This window comes from Lissotriton vulgaris, chromosome 3_1, assembly GCF_964263255.1.
Source record: "Lissotriton vulgaris chromosome 3_1, aLisVul1.2, whole genome shotgun sequence".
Lineage (NCBI taxonomy): Eukaryota > Metazoa > Chordata > Amphibia > Caudata > Salamandridae > Lissotriton > Lissotriton vulgaris.
The window spans coordinates 1,945,017,111-1,945,036,762 of record NC_141689.1 but is presented as its reverse complement, the minus strand read 5'-3'; positions in this window follow the sequence as shown (position 1 = coordinate 1,945,036,762).

Here is a 19,652-nt window from a genome sequence, read left to right as displayed (position 1 = left end):
TGTATAATACTCAAATTAAGAAAACATGAGGACACCACCGCACTAACTTGCTGATGCGTAGAAAGGTCACTGCTGACTTTGATGCCTAAACTTTTAACAGTGTGAGAAGGGGAAGGGGAGAGCCAAGAGAAGAGGGACAGAAAATAGAAGACCAGTGACTAGGAGCACCACCAGTAAGGACCAGCTTGGTCTTATCTGGATTGAGCTTGCGATGGTTCGTGATCATCCAGTCGCTGATAAAGGTCATAACAGATTGAAATTTGAGAATAGAAGAAGAAGAAGATGAGATATTAAAAATAAACTGAAGATCGTCGGCGTAATTGAAAATGGTGACGTCCAGTTTATGAAGAGCCAAGATAAGGGGAAGAATGTAAAGATTGAAAAGAAGGGGAGAGAGAGAAGAACCCTGGGGGAAACCAGAAGTGATGGGGCAGGCTGTGGTTGAAAAGCCAGCTAGCTGAACCGCCTGATAACGGTTCTCCAGAAATTAGGAAATCCAAGCTAAGGCGGGACCCCCCAGGCCAGCACTCTTGACATGGTCGACCAAGAAAGCATGGTTGACCGTGTCAAATGCGGCTGAGAGATCCAGAAGGACCAAGGCCTGGAAGGAATTCACGTCGGAGCCACGTCAAAGTTCATCACGAACCGTAAGAATGACGGACTCCATCGAGTGCGCAGGACAAAAGCCCGCTTGATGGGAATCTAAAAAATTAGAGGCCTCAACAAACTGGCTTAGACAAGAAGTGACATGGCTCTCTAAAATCTTCCCCAAAACGGGGAGTAAAGAAATGGGACAAAAACTAGTGGAAAGGGAGGGGTCAGCCCCTGTCTTCGTCAATATAGGTATGACTTTAGCAGATTTGAAAAGATCAGGGACCATCCCCGATGTGAGAGAGTTATTTAACAAAGATAGCGGAGGGTTGGGACAGACTGAAAAGGCCTCCTTTAGTAAGTAAGCTGGACAAATATCCGTAGGGGAGCCCGATTTTACTTTAGAAAGCAGAATAGAAAAATGTTCCCTGGAAATATGAGGAAACTGGTCCAAAGATTGAGTGTTGGGCTGAAGAACAGGACAACAAAAATTGGGAGAGGAAAAGGGGCATATTTGCTTTATTAGTGATAATTTTCTCAACTAAATACTCATTGAGAGAATTACAAAGAGCTTGTGAAGGAAATGTTTCAGGGATAGCCCTTGTAGATGTGGCAAGGTCGTGGACAATGGAAAAGATATCCTTAGGTTTATTAGAGAATAGATTTTTTATAATCATTAAGCAAGGTGCAATGAATGGATTTTAAAGTAGGGCAATAACCAAGCCTCCATTGGCGTTCCGCGCGTCTAAGAGCCAGTTTTTTAAATTTTAGCTTAGGTCAGAACCATCCTTTAGACTCATTAAGGCGTCGAGTTTTCAATAACTTAAGGGGCGCCAGCTGGTCACAAGCAGAGGAAAGCCAATGGTTAACTGCTGTGGCCTGGTCATGGAGTGAAAGCCCAGCAAAATCAGGACGAGAGGACAAAAGAGAGGTATCAAGGAGGGACTTGTCCACACGTCCCCAATTGCGAACCCAAGTGTTAAGGGGAAGCGAGGATTTACCCATCTTCTTAAGGTCAAAAGTAAAGGAGATGAGATGGTGGTGGAGGCTATCGGCATCATTATAGGAAATGGAAAGACCCTTTGGCTTCTTCTTTACGGCATGCACTGTACTGCTGAAGAACATGGAGAGGAGACGTCTTGGAGAGGTAAGGAAAACTTTACTTTATAAATAAAATTAATATTTGACTAAATAAAGGGCTGGGGTGGTGGGTCTTGCAGGGGGCTCTTTCTTTGGTTCAGGGCAGGGGAGGGATATTTGTTAGAAGGGTTAGGTTAGGGGTCGTTCAAAGGTCAGTTTCTAGGGTTCAAAGAAGGGGAGGGGTATTTGTTAAAAGGGTTGGGGGTGTGGGAATAATGCAGAGGTCCGTTTTTAGGGCTCAGGGCAGGGGTGGGGTATTTCTTAGAAGGGTTTGGAGTATGGGAATCATGCAGGGGTCCATTTCCATGGTGCAGGAAAGGGGAGGGGTATTTCTTAGAAGGATTGTGGGCTAGATGGGAAGGTTGCACATGGCTACAGGGGAGGGGTATTTTTTAATGAAAAGATCTGAGGGCTGGAGTTTGGAGGGTGCAAGGGACCAGTTATGGGAGGTGGGGTCTGAGATAACCTGTACCATCAATATGCTCTTACCATGCATGGTTTTATAATGGCATTTGTTGTAAAGGTCTCCATGATAGAGGCATAAAATCAACAATTCCAAATCACAATTCAATACAGATTGATACTCTCACCCATTTTTAGGACAATCCTTTTTTCATGGACCTATCACAGGACAACACTTGATGTTGCTTCACCACTTCACACCAGTTGGTCCTTCTGACTCTCTGGTGAAACTCTCACTCCTCACAGAGGTTCCCCCTTCTTTCCAATTTCCCAGTGCATGAGCTTTTTGAAACTCAAAGCAAGTGCAGAAAAAAAACTCTTCTCTGTGTCACTGTTAGACCTTGCATCATTTGGAAAGATTTCACCTGTCTTTTTGCTTCTCACCTCCTGTTTTTGACTCTATGTTGCCTTTCATTTTTGCTGGTTTTAGGACTCGTGGCACTTTACTACTACAGTGCTAAAGTGTGAGTGCTCCTTGTGAAAATTGTATTGGTGATTGGTTTATCCATGACTGACATATTTGATTTACTAGTAAGGCCCATGGAAAGTGCACCAGGTGTGCCCAGAACCTATACATTAAATGGTACTAGAGGGCCTGCAGCACTTACTGTGCCACCTACACAAGTAGTCCCTACATACCTGTCTCAGACCTGCCACTGCAGTGGCTGTGTGTGCAGTTTTGAACTCCCATATCAACTTGGCAAGTTCACTCACTTGCCAGGCCCAATCCTTCCCTTTTACTACATGTAAGACACGCCTAAGTTAGGCCCAAGGCAGCCCCATGCAGTATATTAAAAAAGTAGGACATGTACTGGTGGATTTTCGATGTCCTAATAGTGAAATACTGCTAATTTCATTTTTCAACTATTGCAAGGACTATCTCTCACCTAGGGTACCATGAGGATTGCCTTGAAATTTCTTTTAAGTATAATTTCCCATTGGGAACTGATAGAGATTTAGAGTGTAGGGTCTCTGAACTCACAATTTAAAAGTACATCTTTTGGTGAAGTTGTTTTTTAAATTGCATGTTTGAAAATGCCACTTTTAGAAAGTGGTAATTTTTTTGCTCAACCGTTCTGTGCCTCTGCCTATCTTTAGAAACCATGTCTGGGTGAGGAGGACAGTTAGGCTCTTGTGCATTCGCTCTAGACAGTCACACAAAGGGAGCTGAGGAGATCCTTGCATTTCCTGACGGCCATCACCAGGCAGCTGGGCCTTCCTGAGCAAGAGTGGTGGGAGGAGTTTTCACTGACACCTGAATTGGGCTGGGTCTGTCCTCACACAAAACTGTCTCCACCACTCTGTAGTGTGTCTGGTGCCTACAAAAAAAAACTTGCCTTTGAAGTTTGCCTACTTCAAAGGCGGGAAGGGGTATAGGTATTTGACCATTGACCCTTTTAAATCAGAACACTTCTTGACAGAGGGCATTCTGCCAGGAGGAAGAGCTGGATACTCTAGGAGAAGGTGACACTCTGCCTGTTGCTTTATTATGTTGTCCTGTGGATTCCAGCTTATGTTCTGGAAGTGAAAGGTCCAACATCCAAGGTTTTCCAAGGACTTGTGTGTGCTTTCCTCCTGTTAAGAAGTCTATAGGTCTATCAACAATTTGCCCTAGGATTGCCTGGGCTCTTCTGCTAAATGCCCTGATATGCCAAGCGGTGCCATATCCAGTTCCTGGGCGCTTGGAAGTTAAATCTGGTGAACTGAAGGAGAAAGTCCACCTATCATCTCCCAGCATCTGTTTTTATCTACGCATCACTACAAACTCTGGCGCGTCTCCGCTGCCAGCACCAGAGCATGGTTCCTGATCGGCGTATCGACCACACCTTTCACTGCAGGCCCCAGATTTCGATCACAGCATATAAGAAGAACCTCTGCAGCGGGAGTTTCAAGCACTGCATCACTGAAGTCCGTGATGTACCGCTGCAATTCTAACGCAGCCTGTTTCATCACTGTGGGACTGACACAGCACATCTGGATTTTCAACACGTTGTCCCTGGGTGCAGATTTCTTCATCAATGTTGCTCGGCAATAATGAACCAAGGCTATGTGTCCGGGGAGCGATGTGTTGTGTGTCGATTTAGATACCGTATATATTATTATTATTATTATTAAAAACTCTTGTAGAGCGCGTAGTCACCCGAAGGTATCCCAGCGCTAAGAACCCTACCCTAAACCTGACAAGGGGGGCCAGAAGGAGGGGGAGTGAGGGATGGGGCGGGGATACAGTGGTTCGGATGGGAAGGGATCATTGGGGAAAAAGAAAAGTTTTCAACCGCTTTCTGAAGCGGAGGTAGTGTGGTTCAATTCTCAGGTCGCGGGGGAGTGCATTCCAGAGGCTTGCGGTATGGACTGTGAACCGCCTTCCACCTGTGCGTGCCTTCTTGATTCTAGGGGCGCTGATGAAATTCTCCGTGTCCGATCTGAGGGATCTGCAGGATTTATAGGGTTTGATACATTTTCTAAGAATGGGAGGGCCTTGATTTTGTAATAATTTGTGAGCTAGGCACAAGGCCTTAAATTTAACTCTCTCCCTTATAGGAAGCCAGTGGAGGAGTTTCAATGCTGGTTTGGCCGAGTCTCTGGCAGGGGTCTTAGTGAGAATCCGGGCGGCTATGTTTTGGATTCTCTGAAGTTTGTTCAGTGTTGCTTCCGGGGCGCCCAGATATATCACGTTGCTGAAATCAAGCCTAGAAATTATCAGGCCTTGTATAAGCAGTTTTTGGGAGTTGGGTGGCAGAAGGGGCAGGATCTTTCTCAGTGATTTCAGCAGGCCAAAGCATGTCCCGGCTACTTTTTTTGCTTGTGTGGAAAATGACAAGGTAGTATCTAGCCACACACCCAAGCTTTTTACTTCTTGTTTTGGTTCTGGAATGGGACCCAAACAGTCAGGCCAGATATTTGGGGGGAGAATGATTCCTTTCTGACCAAGAAGAAGGACATCTGTCTTTGCTCCGTTTAGTTTCAAGGCTGAGCTGTTCATCCAGTTTTGAACCTGCGTAAGGCAGTTAAGTAGATCTGCTGGTTTTCGATTGGGATGGGATAGTGATACCACTAATTGTGTGTCGTCAGCATAGCTGACGACGCTCACTCCGAACGGGGTGATAACCTCCTCCAATGGGGACATGTAGATGTTAAATAATGTGGGGCTCAGGGAGGAGCCCTGAGGCACACCACATTGGAGGGGAGTTTCGGAGGAGCAGGTGTTGTTTTCCCAAATCTGAAAAGTACGCTGGTCCAAGAAGGATGAGAGCCAGGATAGGGCAGAACCTACCACACCGACTCTTTCGAGCCGTTTAATGAGGAGTTGGTGATTGACGGTATCGAAGGCCGCACTCAGGTCGAGGAGGATCACTGCCACTGATCCTCCCTCGTCTAAGAGTGTCCTGGCCTCCTCTACCGCCGCCAGGAGGGCGATGTCAGTGCCCTGCCCTGGCCGGGAACCTGTCTGAGAGTTTTTTAATTTGTTATTGTCTTCCAGGAACTGAGACAGTTTTTTATTAACCAATTTTTCGGCAATCTTGCTTATCCCAGGGAGAAGGGAGATTGGCCTAAAATTGGCCAGGTTTTCGGGATCAAGGGATATAGATTTCCCGATTCATGCCCTAATATAGGTACAATTCACATTGCACTTATTTAGGCATAGAAATACAGCCCTTATTTAGGCATTGCTCATGCAAACCAAATACAGGCATGGTCAACTACATCCGATCCTCATTGTCACAACAAGTTCTTGGAAAACCAGACTCTAAGCCTTTAGGAATTCCCCTTGCCTGGATATTGATTTCTCCAATAACTCATTTATTTTGCATGAACATCTATTCCTTAGAGTTTCATTCATGACATTCATATTCCCAACTTGTACGTCAATACTGGCATTCCTAAACACCTTCAAGGTATAAATATACCTTCACTTGCTATGGCAAGGCACAGTGCGGTTTGACTACCTACTTGCACAACGCGGCTCGCCACAGCAAGTCCCTAAGAAAGTCAAGTCCCCAACTGACGAACTGACCAGATGCTGTCATCCTCCTCGCCGAGAATCCAGCTCCAGCGTTTCTGACTCCCCTTGCAGGGTATTAGAGATCGAGTTCCGGGAAAGAGATACCAACCTCTCTCATTCAAAGGTATGGGGCAGACTAGAACCTAGAGAAACATTTGGCAATTCTTGGCACAACTAAAACTAAACTTTAGCTAGACTAAACTACAACTAAACGGCAACTACTTCTTCCCTCGTACTACACTTAGGTTAGGTACACTAGGGTAGGATTATTGTAGAAGCACCAGTTGAGTATTTTAGCCTGTGTTATTTATGTATGTATTTTTATATATGTAATAGCTACAGACCATGCCATTGCAGTGTTATTTTATATTACTGCTAACGCTGTATGTATTATACTATGCATTCTGTCTTACGATTGTAGCAGTTCATATCTCTTGCATGAAAAAATACGACGGTTCCATAAACCCTTTTATTGAAACGTCCGTCTGTCTATTTCTCTGCAAATCTGTAGAAACGACGCATGCACGATTGACTGAGTGAAACTGTAATCTATTGTTTCCACGACTCTGAAGATATTGTTCAGATTCTAAGGGAAACAAAGTTGTCATCTTTATGCGGTTGTCAGAAACAAACCCATTCTTGTTAAGTCGAGAAGTTTCTAGTGACCTCTGAGTTAGCTGGCACACACAAGTAATTAAGTTAATGTACTCGATAGAGATATACTGACCACAGTCCTATGTCAAATCTATAGTGTATATTATTCCAATGCGCAGAGCGGATGTATGACGTTACAACGCATACTTTTACAACGTATACCATTACAACGCGGTATTTACAACGAATACCGTTACAACGCATAGCGCTTAGAGGTGCTGGATAGTGGTAAGTATAATTTTATATTCCAACTCCAGTCCCCGTGGACACTAGGGAAGGTGTTGGATATACAATTCAACTTATTCCCTATCCTAGAGCGCCCCCCAGCGCAATGCGTTGTAATGGTATGCGTTGTAATGCCTGCGTTGTAGTGGTAGTGCGTTGTAAAAATTGGGTTGTAACCGTTGTATACCGCGCAGAGCCTATCAGGGATAGAGGAACTACAATACAGATGCATCTCCACCCCTTCCAGTAAAGAACTGATGCTTCACCTCCCCTGACTGTAAGGAACTGAAGCATCACCTCCCCTGTGCAGCAGTAAGTACTGACGTATCACCTCCCCTGGCAGAAAGGAACTGAAACATCATCTTCCCTGGGAGTAGGGAGCCAAAGAATTGCTTTGCTTTTCGGGTGGCTCACCTCCTCTATACCTGTTTTGTCTTTGAAATGTTGATGCATCCAATGTACTTTGAGCTAAAACAAGTACATATATAGATTTCTTTACTTGTGTATGTTGGATTTTTTTTGTTATGGTCTTGTTTTATTCAGATAAATATTGGCTATTTTTCTAAACTTCTCTGGACTCTTCTTGCAGTGTCTTCACTGTGTTTCTGGGTGTATTTAAAAATGCTTTACACATTGTCTCTGAGACAAGCTTGACTGCTCGTGCCATGCTATCAAGGGTGTGAGCGGCAGATATTTTTGCTGTGTGACTCCCTTACCCTAACTACAGTGAAGGTCCATACTTGGACAGGGTGCAAACCACTGCCAACTATAGACCCCATTTCTAACAATTACTAAACAATTCAGCGTATTCACTCATACAGGAAATAACACTTTCCAACTCCCACAAAAACACACAGATGAAATCTCAACCAATGGGAAATCATCCTACCTAGTGTAGCTTCCCTCCTGTGCAGTAGGGTAAACTAGCACCAACCACCATTAGTACATTCAGAACAATCAGTTACAATTACCAATTTCAATTGTGTAGTCGAAGATACCTCACAAATAAACACCAAAAAACATAGCAGGCAAGTTAACCCACAATATTCTCTTATCTATTCTAGGATCTTGGACTGCAATGAGCCCTACAACAACTTCAATAGCTCAGCATCAAATGCAAGGCACATTTAAACAACTGAACCATAGGTATCTCCATGACGCAATACACACAACTTCAACAAAAAAACTATAAGCTCAACATTAACACTTGTGATGTGCTACCCTATTTCTGTGAAAATCATTAAAAAATGGAAAACAGGGAGCCTTAATTACAATTCAACAAAACTCTAATTGCAACATTTCAGCTTTGGCCAACTAATGTACTGATCAGTTTTCTCTAAATGCTGGGAACAGGAAAACTTCCATATTTCTTATGTTCTTACAATTGTCAATGCGTGGCTTCATCCTTCAATTGTTACACTGGACAGAATCTCTCAGTTGAATGATTAATATCAAAAGCTAATTCACTCGCAATTAGAAGGTTTCTGGAAAAAATACAGCATTTGCAGTGGGAAGAAAAAAGAGAAAACCATATTGTGCAAAACAACCACGAACATATTTGACCAGGCTTCTTAGCCTTATAGATGGCAATTCAAAATGGCATTAACATAAGGCTAACTTTAATAATTACAGCATGTTAACTAGAGGGTTGGCTTATAATAACTAACAGGTACATGCATCAAACTCGGCATTTGCGATTCCTTAATTGCGATTTTTAAGGAATCGCAATTAAGGAATTGCAAATGCCTATGCATCAAGAAATCGCTAAATAAATTGCGATTTCTTAGAATTCCTTAATTGCGATTAGCATTTTGCGAATCGCAATTAAGGAATCCCTTCCCATTCATTCCTATGGGCCTAGAGGCCCATAGGAATGAATGGGAAGACAATCTCAATTTGCGAGTCGCAATTAGCTAATCGCAAATTGAGATTGCGATTTCAAGGGTGCAGGGGTGTCCAAAGGACACCCTGTTGCACCCCTGAAATCAAACAATGCACATATGTTGTGTACACACATGCCCTAAGGGCATGTGTGTGCACAACATGAAAGTTAAAAAAATGCAAAAAATTGCATTTTTGTTACATTTCGCAAAATTACCATGAGGTCCAACCTCATGGTAATTTTCTCTCTCTAATTGCGAATTCGCAATTTATTTTAGTTTCATGCATTGCTTTTGAGGAATCGCAAATTTGCGATTCCTTAAAAGCAATCGCACTTGAAAAAATCGCTAAAATAGCGATTTATTCACTTTTAAGTTGATGCATCCCAAATAGTGATTTGGGAATCGCAAACGGCCGATTTTTGCGATTCGCACCGTTTGCGATTCCCAAATCGCTTGATGCATGTGCCTGTAAGTGTGGATACCTATTATGAATTCTATGGTAAATCGACACACGTTATTTAACACGGTACATCGCACTTTGTTAATGAATGCTTTTAATTTTTCAAATGAGAAATTACCCTCCATCACTTTTGATTGGCAGTTACTCAGGAGCGCACAGAAGTACAGCTAGTCAATTTTCGGGAAGATTCTGCATCAGAATATTTGTCAGTGTTCCACGAGCTCATTCTTTCCCTCAGACTGGGTGTTAAATAAAAAAATTCACAAGAACCCTAGTTAAAAAGAGATGCTCTTATGCTAACCAACTTCTTCTATCAAAAGTTTCCGGGAGCCAAACCTGAGTAATTTACTGAACTCCAATAATCCGAACACCCCAAAATTTACCTCTACCAGTTAGGCTCTGTTTCTGTTGATCTAGCAGCAAGCAACACCACCATCCAAAACATTAAACCAATTAATTTAGCAGAGTAGGAAACAGGGCCGGACTGGCCGTTGAGGGCATCGGCCAATCCTCCGGTGCGCCGCAAGGGTGGGGGCGGGTTTTGGGCCTCTGGGGACCGTTTTTGCAGCATAGCTGCAAAATCGGCCCTGTAACAAAATCGGCCTTACACCGGCCCAGCAAAGAGCTCGGTCGCACCCACAACTGCCCCACCCCCTCCAGGGGGGCAGCCAAGCATTTTACCAGGGCCGGTTTTCATTCCCAGTCCGGCCCTGGTAGGAAATCAAATATTGACTTGAACCAATCAATATATGTATCCTAGATCGAAAATAAGTTTAAAAAGTTTATTACAGAAGCCTTAACGTGAGTGATACAGAAAAATGCAATAAATCTCATAAAGGCCCAGACACAGAATACAAAGTCAGATCAATCATCCCTTTTGAATCTCTCCAGTTACTATCTACTTACAGTACACTGTGGGGGATATTCACAAGGACACAACTCCGAATTATCCCCACCATAAAGCAACACATGTGGAGCTTGATTTAACACTCCTTTCACAAGCTGGTGCAAACTGCAGACATTGCCAGTATTCCCACGATAACTGCCTCAAAATTTGTCTCCACGGTGGACACCACCAACTAACCATAATGAGATGCAGAGTCGGCGTTCCCGTGCAAACAAAACATGAAAAAACCACAACACCACTTTCACAACAAAATAAAAGATCTGTGATGTGAACCACAACCACGCTATAAACCGCAGGAGCAGTAGGTATTTAAAACTTGCCTCCTGCAGGTGTAAGCCGGATGACTACCTGCAGTAGACAACGGATCCCTGCACAGCCACACCTGAAGAACAAACAACGCCATGGAGCTGCACATCATGCAACTCAGAGCCGCAACAAGGCCAAAACACCCACCGCCACTACCCCCAGGACCACCACCACCCTCAGGACCTGGCCCCACCCCCGGACCACCACAGAGGCAGCGCAGAGTAAGACAGTGGATCTACCGAAAGCGCACCAGTCTCACAGACCTAACGCCTGAGGAAGTCATTGCCCACTACAGGCTCAAAAGGACAACCATCATCCGCATCATGATCCACATCGCCCACAGGTTGATGGTCCCAACACACTGGAGAACAAACATCCCTTCCCAGACAAAGCTGCTGGCTGTGCTGCACCTGTTGGCCACTGGCACCTTCCAACCAACAACTGCCGGAGTTGTAGGGGTGCCACAGCCAGCCCTATCAAATGTCATCACACCTGTCCTGGATGTCATCCTCAGCTTCATACCCCTGTACCTTCACTTCCCCACACTATGCAGGAACAGCAGGAGACCAACTAAGGCTTCTATGCCATAGCCGGATTATTGGCTGTGTTGGGGGCAATAGACTGCACACATGTCCGACTTGTGCCCCCTGCGGATACAGCACACCTCTACTATAACAGAAAGCACACACATCCCATCAATGTGCAGGCAATAGTGCACCACCGGGGACTCTTCCCCAATGGCGTCGCATACTACTCAGGCAATGTGCATGATTCCTACATTTTCCGACAGTCCATCATCAACCAGCACTTCCAGGATGACACATATGGAACTGGACTGCTCGTTGGTAAGTGCCAAATCAACACACCACACACCTCAAAGCCACCATCACACAACGCACAACTGTGGGAATGCACATGTGACCAAACTACATACAACATGGCACTCAACATGCCCACCTACCAGACACAACAACACCACTCCATGGTGATCCTGGCCTACCTCCGCACACAATATAGCCATATCATGGCACCACAGCCACACAACAGCTGAAAGTGTGTAGATAAGGAATGCAGCCATGTGCAAAGGATGCAAGTGACCTGTGAATGGCAATGTACACAACGACAAGTGAGGCGTGGTTGTGCAGGATAGACATGGGTAGGTAAAACACAGATAAATCCATGCAGTCCACAACTGCTGGTGACTGGAGAGTAGCGAACAGTGGACGCAACCATGTCACACCAGGCCGGTGCTCAGATAGCGGAAATGTCGCTCGCTCTTCCCCCTGTGTGCGTGAGTGTAGTGGGTGGGCCCTGACTATGCCAGGGCTGCACAGGGGTGTGTACAAAAACCCTGTGGTGCAGAGTGTGGTTCTCTTCCGAAAGGCCAATGTCACTGACTGGGTGTCGCCTCGCAGTCCACCATGAGGTCGACGCCGTGAGCAGCGGTGCCTGCGACCCTGTGCACCTGCTTCACCCCAGGATGCTAAAAATCCAGACCAGGCCTGCCCGCACTGAGGTTCCGTGACAATTGTAAGTGGTGTTTTCGACTCGCTCGAATATGGTCGAGTCTGGTATCTATGAACCGCAAATGACGAGTTTAGTGGGTGTACGCGTTTTCGTTGTGCTAACCTAAACCGTTCGTCTGTTTCGTGGGTTTCTTCATCTGAACCCACGGGTTCCATTTTAGATATGGCATCCATTTTGTTTCTTGCCCTCAAGTAGCCAGCGAACGGACATTGTCCGCTTCGTGACCCTGGGATTCCCAAACTCTTGTGAAAGACACGTGTTCCTTTGAGGGTGTCTTTATGACGAGGGGGATGACACTGCAATGCAGATGGCCCCGCTCAAGGCTCATCTTGCCGTGCCGGTCTACTGTCTCAGTTGTGTATTCATTAGGCACGTCTCCTTTGATCCCTGCAATAGTGTTTCCGATATCACGTCCTTACACTCTTTTCAATCTGTTGACTATCCTCGCCTTCCTCTGCACCTGTTTCTGACTCTTCCTTAATTCGTTTACAGCCGGAATGGAATGCACTAATGGTGAGGAGATGTACTTTTACAGTTGGGAACCGGCGATGCTATTGTAATTATATTCCGGGCCCTGAATACATGAAAGCGCCCCCCTATGAAATTTACTGTGGGAACCGGGTTGTAACCTTTTGTTTGCCATGTTGTCTTATGACGAAAAACTGTATAAAAGGAGCGATCCACAGATATACTTTGAAGCAGTCTCCTTGAACCTACATGCTATGTACTTCTTGTGACTTCTGTGTTCCCTGCAGTAAATAAACCTCGAGTCTTTGACGCCCAAGGAAGTGTCCCGTGTCTCTGTCATTTGTACGCCAGAACAGGTAACCCACGAAGGTTTCAGGTTTTGTCCCTGGCACCGCTGGGTCTTAGCAAAAACCCAGTCCTTCAGTTGGCGCCCAACGTAGGGCGGCATCAGCGGTACAGGTCCAAAGCCCGACGATCATGAGGAACTTTGTGTGAAATCTCCGAGGGAAGGTGCACCCCGCTTCATCGATCCTGTTGTCGAAATAAGTGGCCCGAAGACTTTTCCCGCGAAGATCCCCGACTCCTGACGGCTGAGACGGACTGCTGCCCTGACTGTCGACCTGTTTTGGCGCCTGGCGTAGACCTTGGTACAGCAAGACGATTGACGGGCCTTCCTGGTGACGCCATTGTCCTTTGAGTTAAGTATTTGTGGGTCGCTCCCAGAATCTTCGGTTGTTGTGGGTGCTTAGTTGTTGCATGGTTCCATTGCATTTGTGGTTCTTCGTACTTTGTTCTTAGTTGTTCTATTTGACGACTGCAGTCGCCAAAAACCGAGGGTTTTTGCACTTTTGCGGGGACATTGTAATCCAATAACCCTTGACTTTTGTGAAACTCGGTTAGTGTGCACGATGCCTGGCCGTAGTACTTTGCTTAGTTGCTTTAGAGGTTGTGGTGCGGATTCCCGATTGGAGGACTCATGTCCGATACCTCCAGTTCGAACTCCAATCTATGAATTATATAGTCGCCATGGTGTGAGTCCTATCACATTCAATGATTGCTGGGTTCGTTATACTAAAGATGACGGTGTCCTTAGTTGGCCACCTCATGGTAGTTTTGAGACCCCGATTTTAGATAATCTTGAAGCCAAATTGTTTCAAAAGAAAGCAAGGCCGGCAATGTTTGATTCCTTTCGGTTATGGCGTAAAGAAGCCAAGCAGAAAGAAATCAAACAGCTTAAACGTAATAAGAGAGAAGGTATCGTTACAACGATGAGAAATGCAGAGCAGTTTCAGCGAGATAAAGAAGAGAAGGAAAAGGAAATTTTTGATAGATTACAACGTATGACTGTGGATAAATGTTATCCCGCTTTACCGACGGGTACTGATAAGAAGGGAGAGGAAGCCGTAGAGGACCCTTTGTTGTCCTATCTACTGAAGTTGCCACCTCCATATGCACAGGATACCACAGCCCCTGTGGTTCCCCCTGTTCCTCAACCTGTTGTTCCGGCAGCTGTTAATCAGCTTGTCGCTGGTCCTGTCCTTGCGAATCCTTCTGTTCCTATTCCTCTACCTACTACTATCCCTACTGCTCCACCGTCTATACCTTCTCAAGCTATTGTTCCCGCTACTTCCACTCTTATGGCTACTCCTATTGCTCCTGCTGCTCCTGTATTCAGCTCTCATGTTGTCGCTCCTGTACTTCTCTCCTCTTCTCCGTCTGTTCGAAGACATATTCCTAATGCTGTTGCTAATCTCTATTCTCCTTTTGGACCGCTTCTTGGGTCTGATGATTCTGATGTTCCCCAACGACGAAGTCAGCTTCCTGGCGGTAGGGAACGTGATACGCTAATTAAAATGGCGAAAAATTGGATTAGGTATCCCCTTAAGAATCCCCCACGCATAGTTGTTGAGACTTTCTCTCAATTCAATGAGCCAACACAGAGATTCGTGTTTGAAGAAATGTGCAAATTCTTACGTGACGAGATATCACATGATGCGGTAAACGAGGTACTGGTCGCTGTAACTGAACTTCAGCTTCAGTTTTCGAGTGGTATGATTGTGGGTAGCCATGTTCGACGTGCTGTCGAGCATCTTCTATCTTTCCGTCCTACTGTGATGCCCCGAGCATTGTTTAAAGATGAATCTGAGGAATGGATGGCAACGCCTGGTCAGTATCCCATGCATGAAGTTCCACCAGTGTGGATGCCAGGTGATCCTGCTGCTAATCCTGCTATTCCGCCACATTTCCAGAGAGTGTGGATACACCTTCCATGGAAACGATCGGAAGTTTTGCAGGTTAAGCAAACTTTGCCTGACCCTCGCAAAAATCCTGCAGGGTACTATAAAGAATTGTCCCAACTAGTGGATGCTACGATAATGAACCTTGCCGACATCGACATGTTGTTTGGTAATGTCGTACCGCAACCGTTATGGGCGAAAGTACGTCACGAAGATCACGCAGCCGAGTTAGGCGGTGATTGGGCTGCTCTTGTGGCGGCTGACGTACGACAAGTTGGTGGGGCTAAGCCTGAACAGCTCATTACTAATCTTCCTCAGAGAATAATTACCCTTATGAAGACACTTATGCCAGCAATGAAAGTCAACTGGGATAAACTGTCTGCCTGTAAGCAAAAGAAGGACGAGAGTGTCTCCGATTTCTTTACGAGATTTGAGGAGGCATTCATCGACCACAGTGGTCAGGATATAAGCACTGAGGGAGGTCAGAGATTGTTTGTGGATAAATTTGTATCGAATTTGTTGCCTGAACTTAGCAACAAATTAAAAAATTCAGAAAGTGCGTGGGCTGTTTCGTCCGCTGCTCAGATATTGGCCACGGCTCAATATTATGAAAATAGAGAGAAGAAGGAAAACGATTGTGCGGATAAAAAGACGAAAGATCTCAAAACAAAAGTTCTGTTGCAACAAGCGTATCCTCCGCGCTCAAATCAAAATGATTCTCAACAGCGGAATAGATTGCAATCGCAGTCCGCTAAGTCGCAGTCGCGGAATGATTCTTCCTCGCAGAGATCTATGCTGGGGTACAATCAATGTGCCTATTGTAGAGGTGAGGGTCATTTGAAATTTGATTGTCCGGTTCTGCGCGATCGGAATAATGGCAATTCATCTAGAGGAGGTCGTAGTGGTCCTCAACAGGCTTCACGAGGTAGAGGTCGTGGTGTTACTCAGAATCAAAATGAGCGTTCTAACAATTCATCTGATTCCAATAATTGTTTTGATCAGCGTGGTTCATCATCCGGTAGATCCGCGCAGTACCACGTGGACGATTTTTATGTCGACCAGGGTACCAATGACGGTAATTACTAGGACAGCCATAGACAAGGAGAGGGAGTAGTATCAGTTCCGGTTGATCAGAGAGGGCCTTACGTCGCAGTTGCCACATCGGGCGTAGTTGAGCCTTTTCTGTTGGACACTGGTGCAGCGAAAAGTTCCATCATGCATTCGAAACTCCCTGGCGCACCTTTGTCTGGCTTAACAAATGTTTCCGTTGGATTCTCTGGCGCCCCTGTTAGCAATCCGGTTTCTCGCCCTTTGCATCTCACAATTGGGCCTCGTGAGCTGAAAGCTCCTTTGATTTTGACTACTGGTTGTGGTAAAAATCTTTTGGGCCTGGATTTGCTGAAACGATTGTATGCGACTTTGTATTGTTCTCCTGTGGGAGTGGAGCTTACATTGGGTCAGAGAGTGATCTCTTCTATGTATTTGTCAACTGATAAGCTCCCACCGGAATTGAGTTCTCTTCCTGCATCTTTGTGGGCAACAGGTCCCAATGACGTGGGCCTGCTTGACATCTCCCCTAATGTTGTCCAATTGAAATCGAATGTGCGATTACCACGTATTCCCCAGTGTCGTATCTCCCTTCATGGTGAGCGAGCGTTGTTAGCGATCATCTATGACTTGATCGAGAAAGATGTTATCGAGGAGACTCGGGGAAACGTGTGTAATAGTCCTGTGTTACCTATTCTGAAGCGCACTGATCCATCTAAGCCTCCTGTTTATCGTTTTGTTATTGACTTATGGGAAGTGAACAAAATTGTGGTTCCTCAGTTCCCTGTGGTGCCTGACATTACGGCTTTACTGACTTTGATTCCAGCATCTGCTTCTTGGTTCTCAGTGATCGATCTGAAGAATGCTTTCTTTAGCATTCCGATTGCTGAGGAAAGCAGGGACATATTCGGTTTCTCGTTAGGTGGTCGCAGCTTTAGGTTTAAACGCGCTCCTCAGGGCTACTGTGAGAGTCCATCGATATACAGCCAAGCCCTGAAGAGTCAACTTGACGCGTTTGTGTTACCAGCTGATGCGGCCTTGATCCAATATGTTGATGACTTATTGGTGGCTGCGGACACACGAGAGGTTTGCAAAACTGCTACGGTGTCTCTGTTTCAGCACCTCTGTGACTTACATCACAAGGTGTCACCTTCTAAACTGCAATATTGTTGCCAAGAAGTAACCTATCTAGGTCACTTATTGTCAAAGGAGGGAAGAAGGTTGACCCTAGAGAGAATTGCAGCGATCGCTCGAATGACTGTGCCAACAACTCAGAGAGATGTTCGTACCTTTCTAGGTATCACGTCATACTGCAGGCAATGGATTCCAAATTTTTCATTGCTAGCGAAACCATTGGTAGCCCTTACGTGCAAGGATGTTCCAACTCCTTTGCCATGGACGGAAGAATGTCAGAGAGTTTTTCTGAATTGCGTGATGCGTTGTGTTCGGCCCCTGTGTTAGGTACTCCTGACTACAGTAAGCCGTTTACACTATACGTTCACGAGAGGGAAGGTTGTGCGTTGAGTGTTTTGACGCAGCAATTTGGCGGTAAGCAGCATCCATGTGCATATTTTTCCTCGACCTTGGACCCAGTAGCTAGAGCATTGCCGAGTTGTCTAAGAGCGACAGCGGCAGCTGCGGTGTCCATCCGACAATCTGCAGGATTGGTCATGGATAATATGCTTACGGTGATGGTTCCGCATGCAGTTGACACTCTCTTGAATCGTACGAAAACCCAACACTTGACGAGCGCAAGGTTGTCCGGTTACGAGTTGACGCTTTTGGCAAGTCACATCCAAATAAAGCGCTGCAATGTCCTAAACCCGGTGACGTTGTTGCCAATCAATATGGAATCAGACGAGGTACCACCACATGATTGTTATTTGCGAACTGAGGAGGAAAAGAAGGGTCGTGTTGACCTAAAAAACACTCCATTGGAAGATCCGGATGGTACTTTGTATGTGGACGGTTCATGCTTTAAGTTGCCGAATGGTGATGTGACGACTGCGTATGCTGTGGTAACGTTGAGTACGGTTGTGGAAACTGCGAGATTGAATCAGAATTCTGCACAGGCGGCAGAACTAATTGCATTGACGAGAGCGTGTGTTTTGTCGAAAGGAAAGCGGGTGAATGTGTTTACAGACAGCCAATATGCTTTTGGCGTCGCACATAGTTTTGGTCGATTGTGGCGAGAGAGAGGTTTTATGACATCGCATGGTACGAAGATCCAACACGGACAGCTTGTGAATGATCTTTTAGACGCACTCACATTGCCCAAGCAGGTGGCGATTATTAAATGCAGTGCTCACCGTAAGGTGACGGATGATGTTGGTCGTGGCAATGCGTTTGCTGATGAGATTGCTAAAGAGACTGCTAGAAATCTTGCAACTAGAATGTATGTGACGAGTTCGGTAAGGTGGCCTGCAGAAACTGGTATGTGTGAGGATACTGTTGAAAGTGTGAAAGCGATTCAGAATGAGGCTACCGAAACTGAAAAGATCAAGTGGAAGGAGAGCACAGGAAAGTTGGATGCGAATGGATGTTGGATTGATTTGTCGGAGAATCAAAGATGGATGTTGCTGGATGCATATGTGCTAGCAGTTGTGACTATGGCACACGGTTTGTCACATATCAGCGCGAAAGGTATCTGCAAGTTGTTGTCCCCTGTATGGAAGAATGATGGTATCGCTAAGTGTGCTGAGAGATTGGTCAAGAATTGCATGGTATGTATGATGTACAATCCTGGCAAGGGCACTCCTACACCCCCTGGCCATTTTGCTCCTCCTACATGTCCCTTTGAGGTAATCCAGCTGGACTTTATCCATATGGAGCAATGTAATAACCTGAAGTACGTTTTAGTTGTGGTTTGCGCATTCTCCCGATGGATCGAAGCCTATCCTCTCAAAAACAATACTGCCTTGTCTACAGCGAAAGTCCTACTGAAGGAATACTTTCCTCGGTATGGAATGCCACGGATTGTATGGTCTGATAACGGAAGTGAGTTTGTGGGGAGTGTGATGAAGAGTGTGTGTAAGGGCCTTGGAATTACACAAAAATTCCACAGCGCCAATCATCCCCAGTCAGCAGGTTTGGTTGAGGGGTACAATGGTACTCTAAAACTAAAACTCGCAAAGATTCAGGCTACGACTGGTCTCTCGTGGCCCGATGCTTTGCCTCTGGCTCTTCTGTCAACTAGGGCGACTGTACACTCTCGAGTAGGGCTTAGCCCATATGAGATTTTGTTCGGCCGCCCTGCATATATTTGGGGGATTCCTAGACCCAGGTCATTCGCAAATCTTGAATATCCAATGCTAATTGATTACCTTTATGATCTGACTGCTAAACTGAGGTTAATTCATCAACAGGTCTTTGAAGCACTGCCGGCACAGACGGAGGGTCCTGGCCACCGGCTCCAACCAGGAGACTGGGTGGTGACCAGAAATTTTGGCCGGAAGCGAAACCTCGAGCCGAGGTTTGTGGGACCCTTCCAGGTGCTACTCGCCACGAGAACTGCTGTTCGTTTGGAAGGCCGCAAGCATTGGGTGCATGCCACCCACACCAAAAGGGTACCAAAACCTTTACCAGCGGACTCGTGGGTGAGGACTGGCATCGCTGCATCAGAGACAGAAACTCTGCCGAACTTTGTGCCGTTCAGTGACGCTCAGCCTGTGGGAGATACTTCAGTGCAGCCAGATAACTTTGTTGAACCTTTGTCATTGGAGAACTCAAGACCTGAACTATC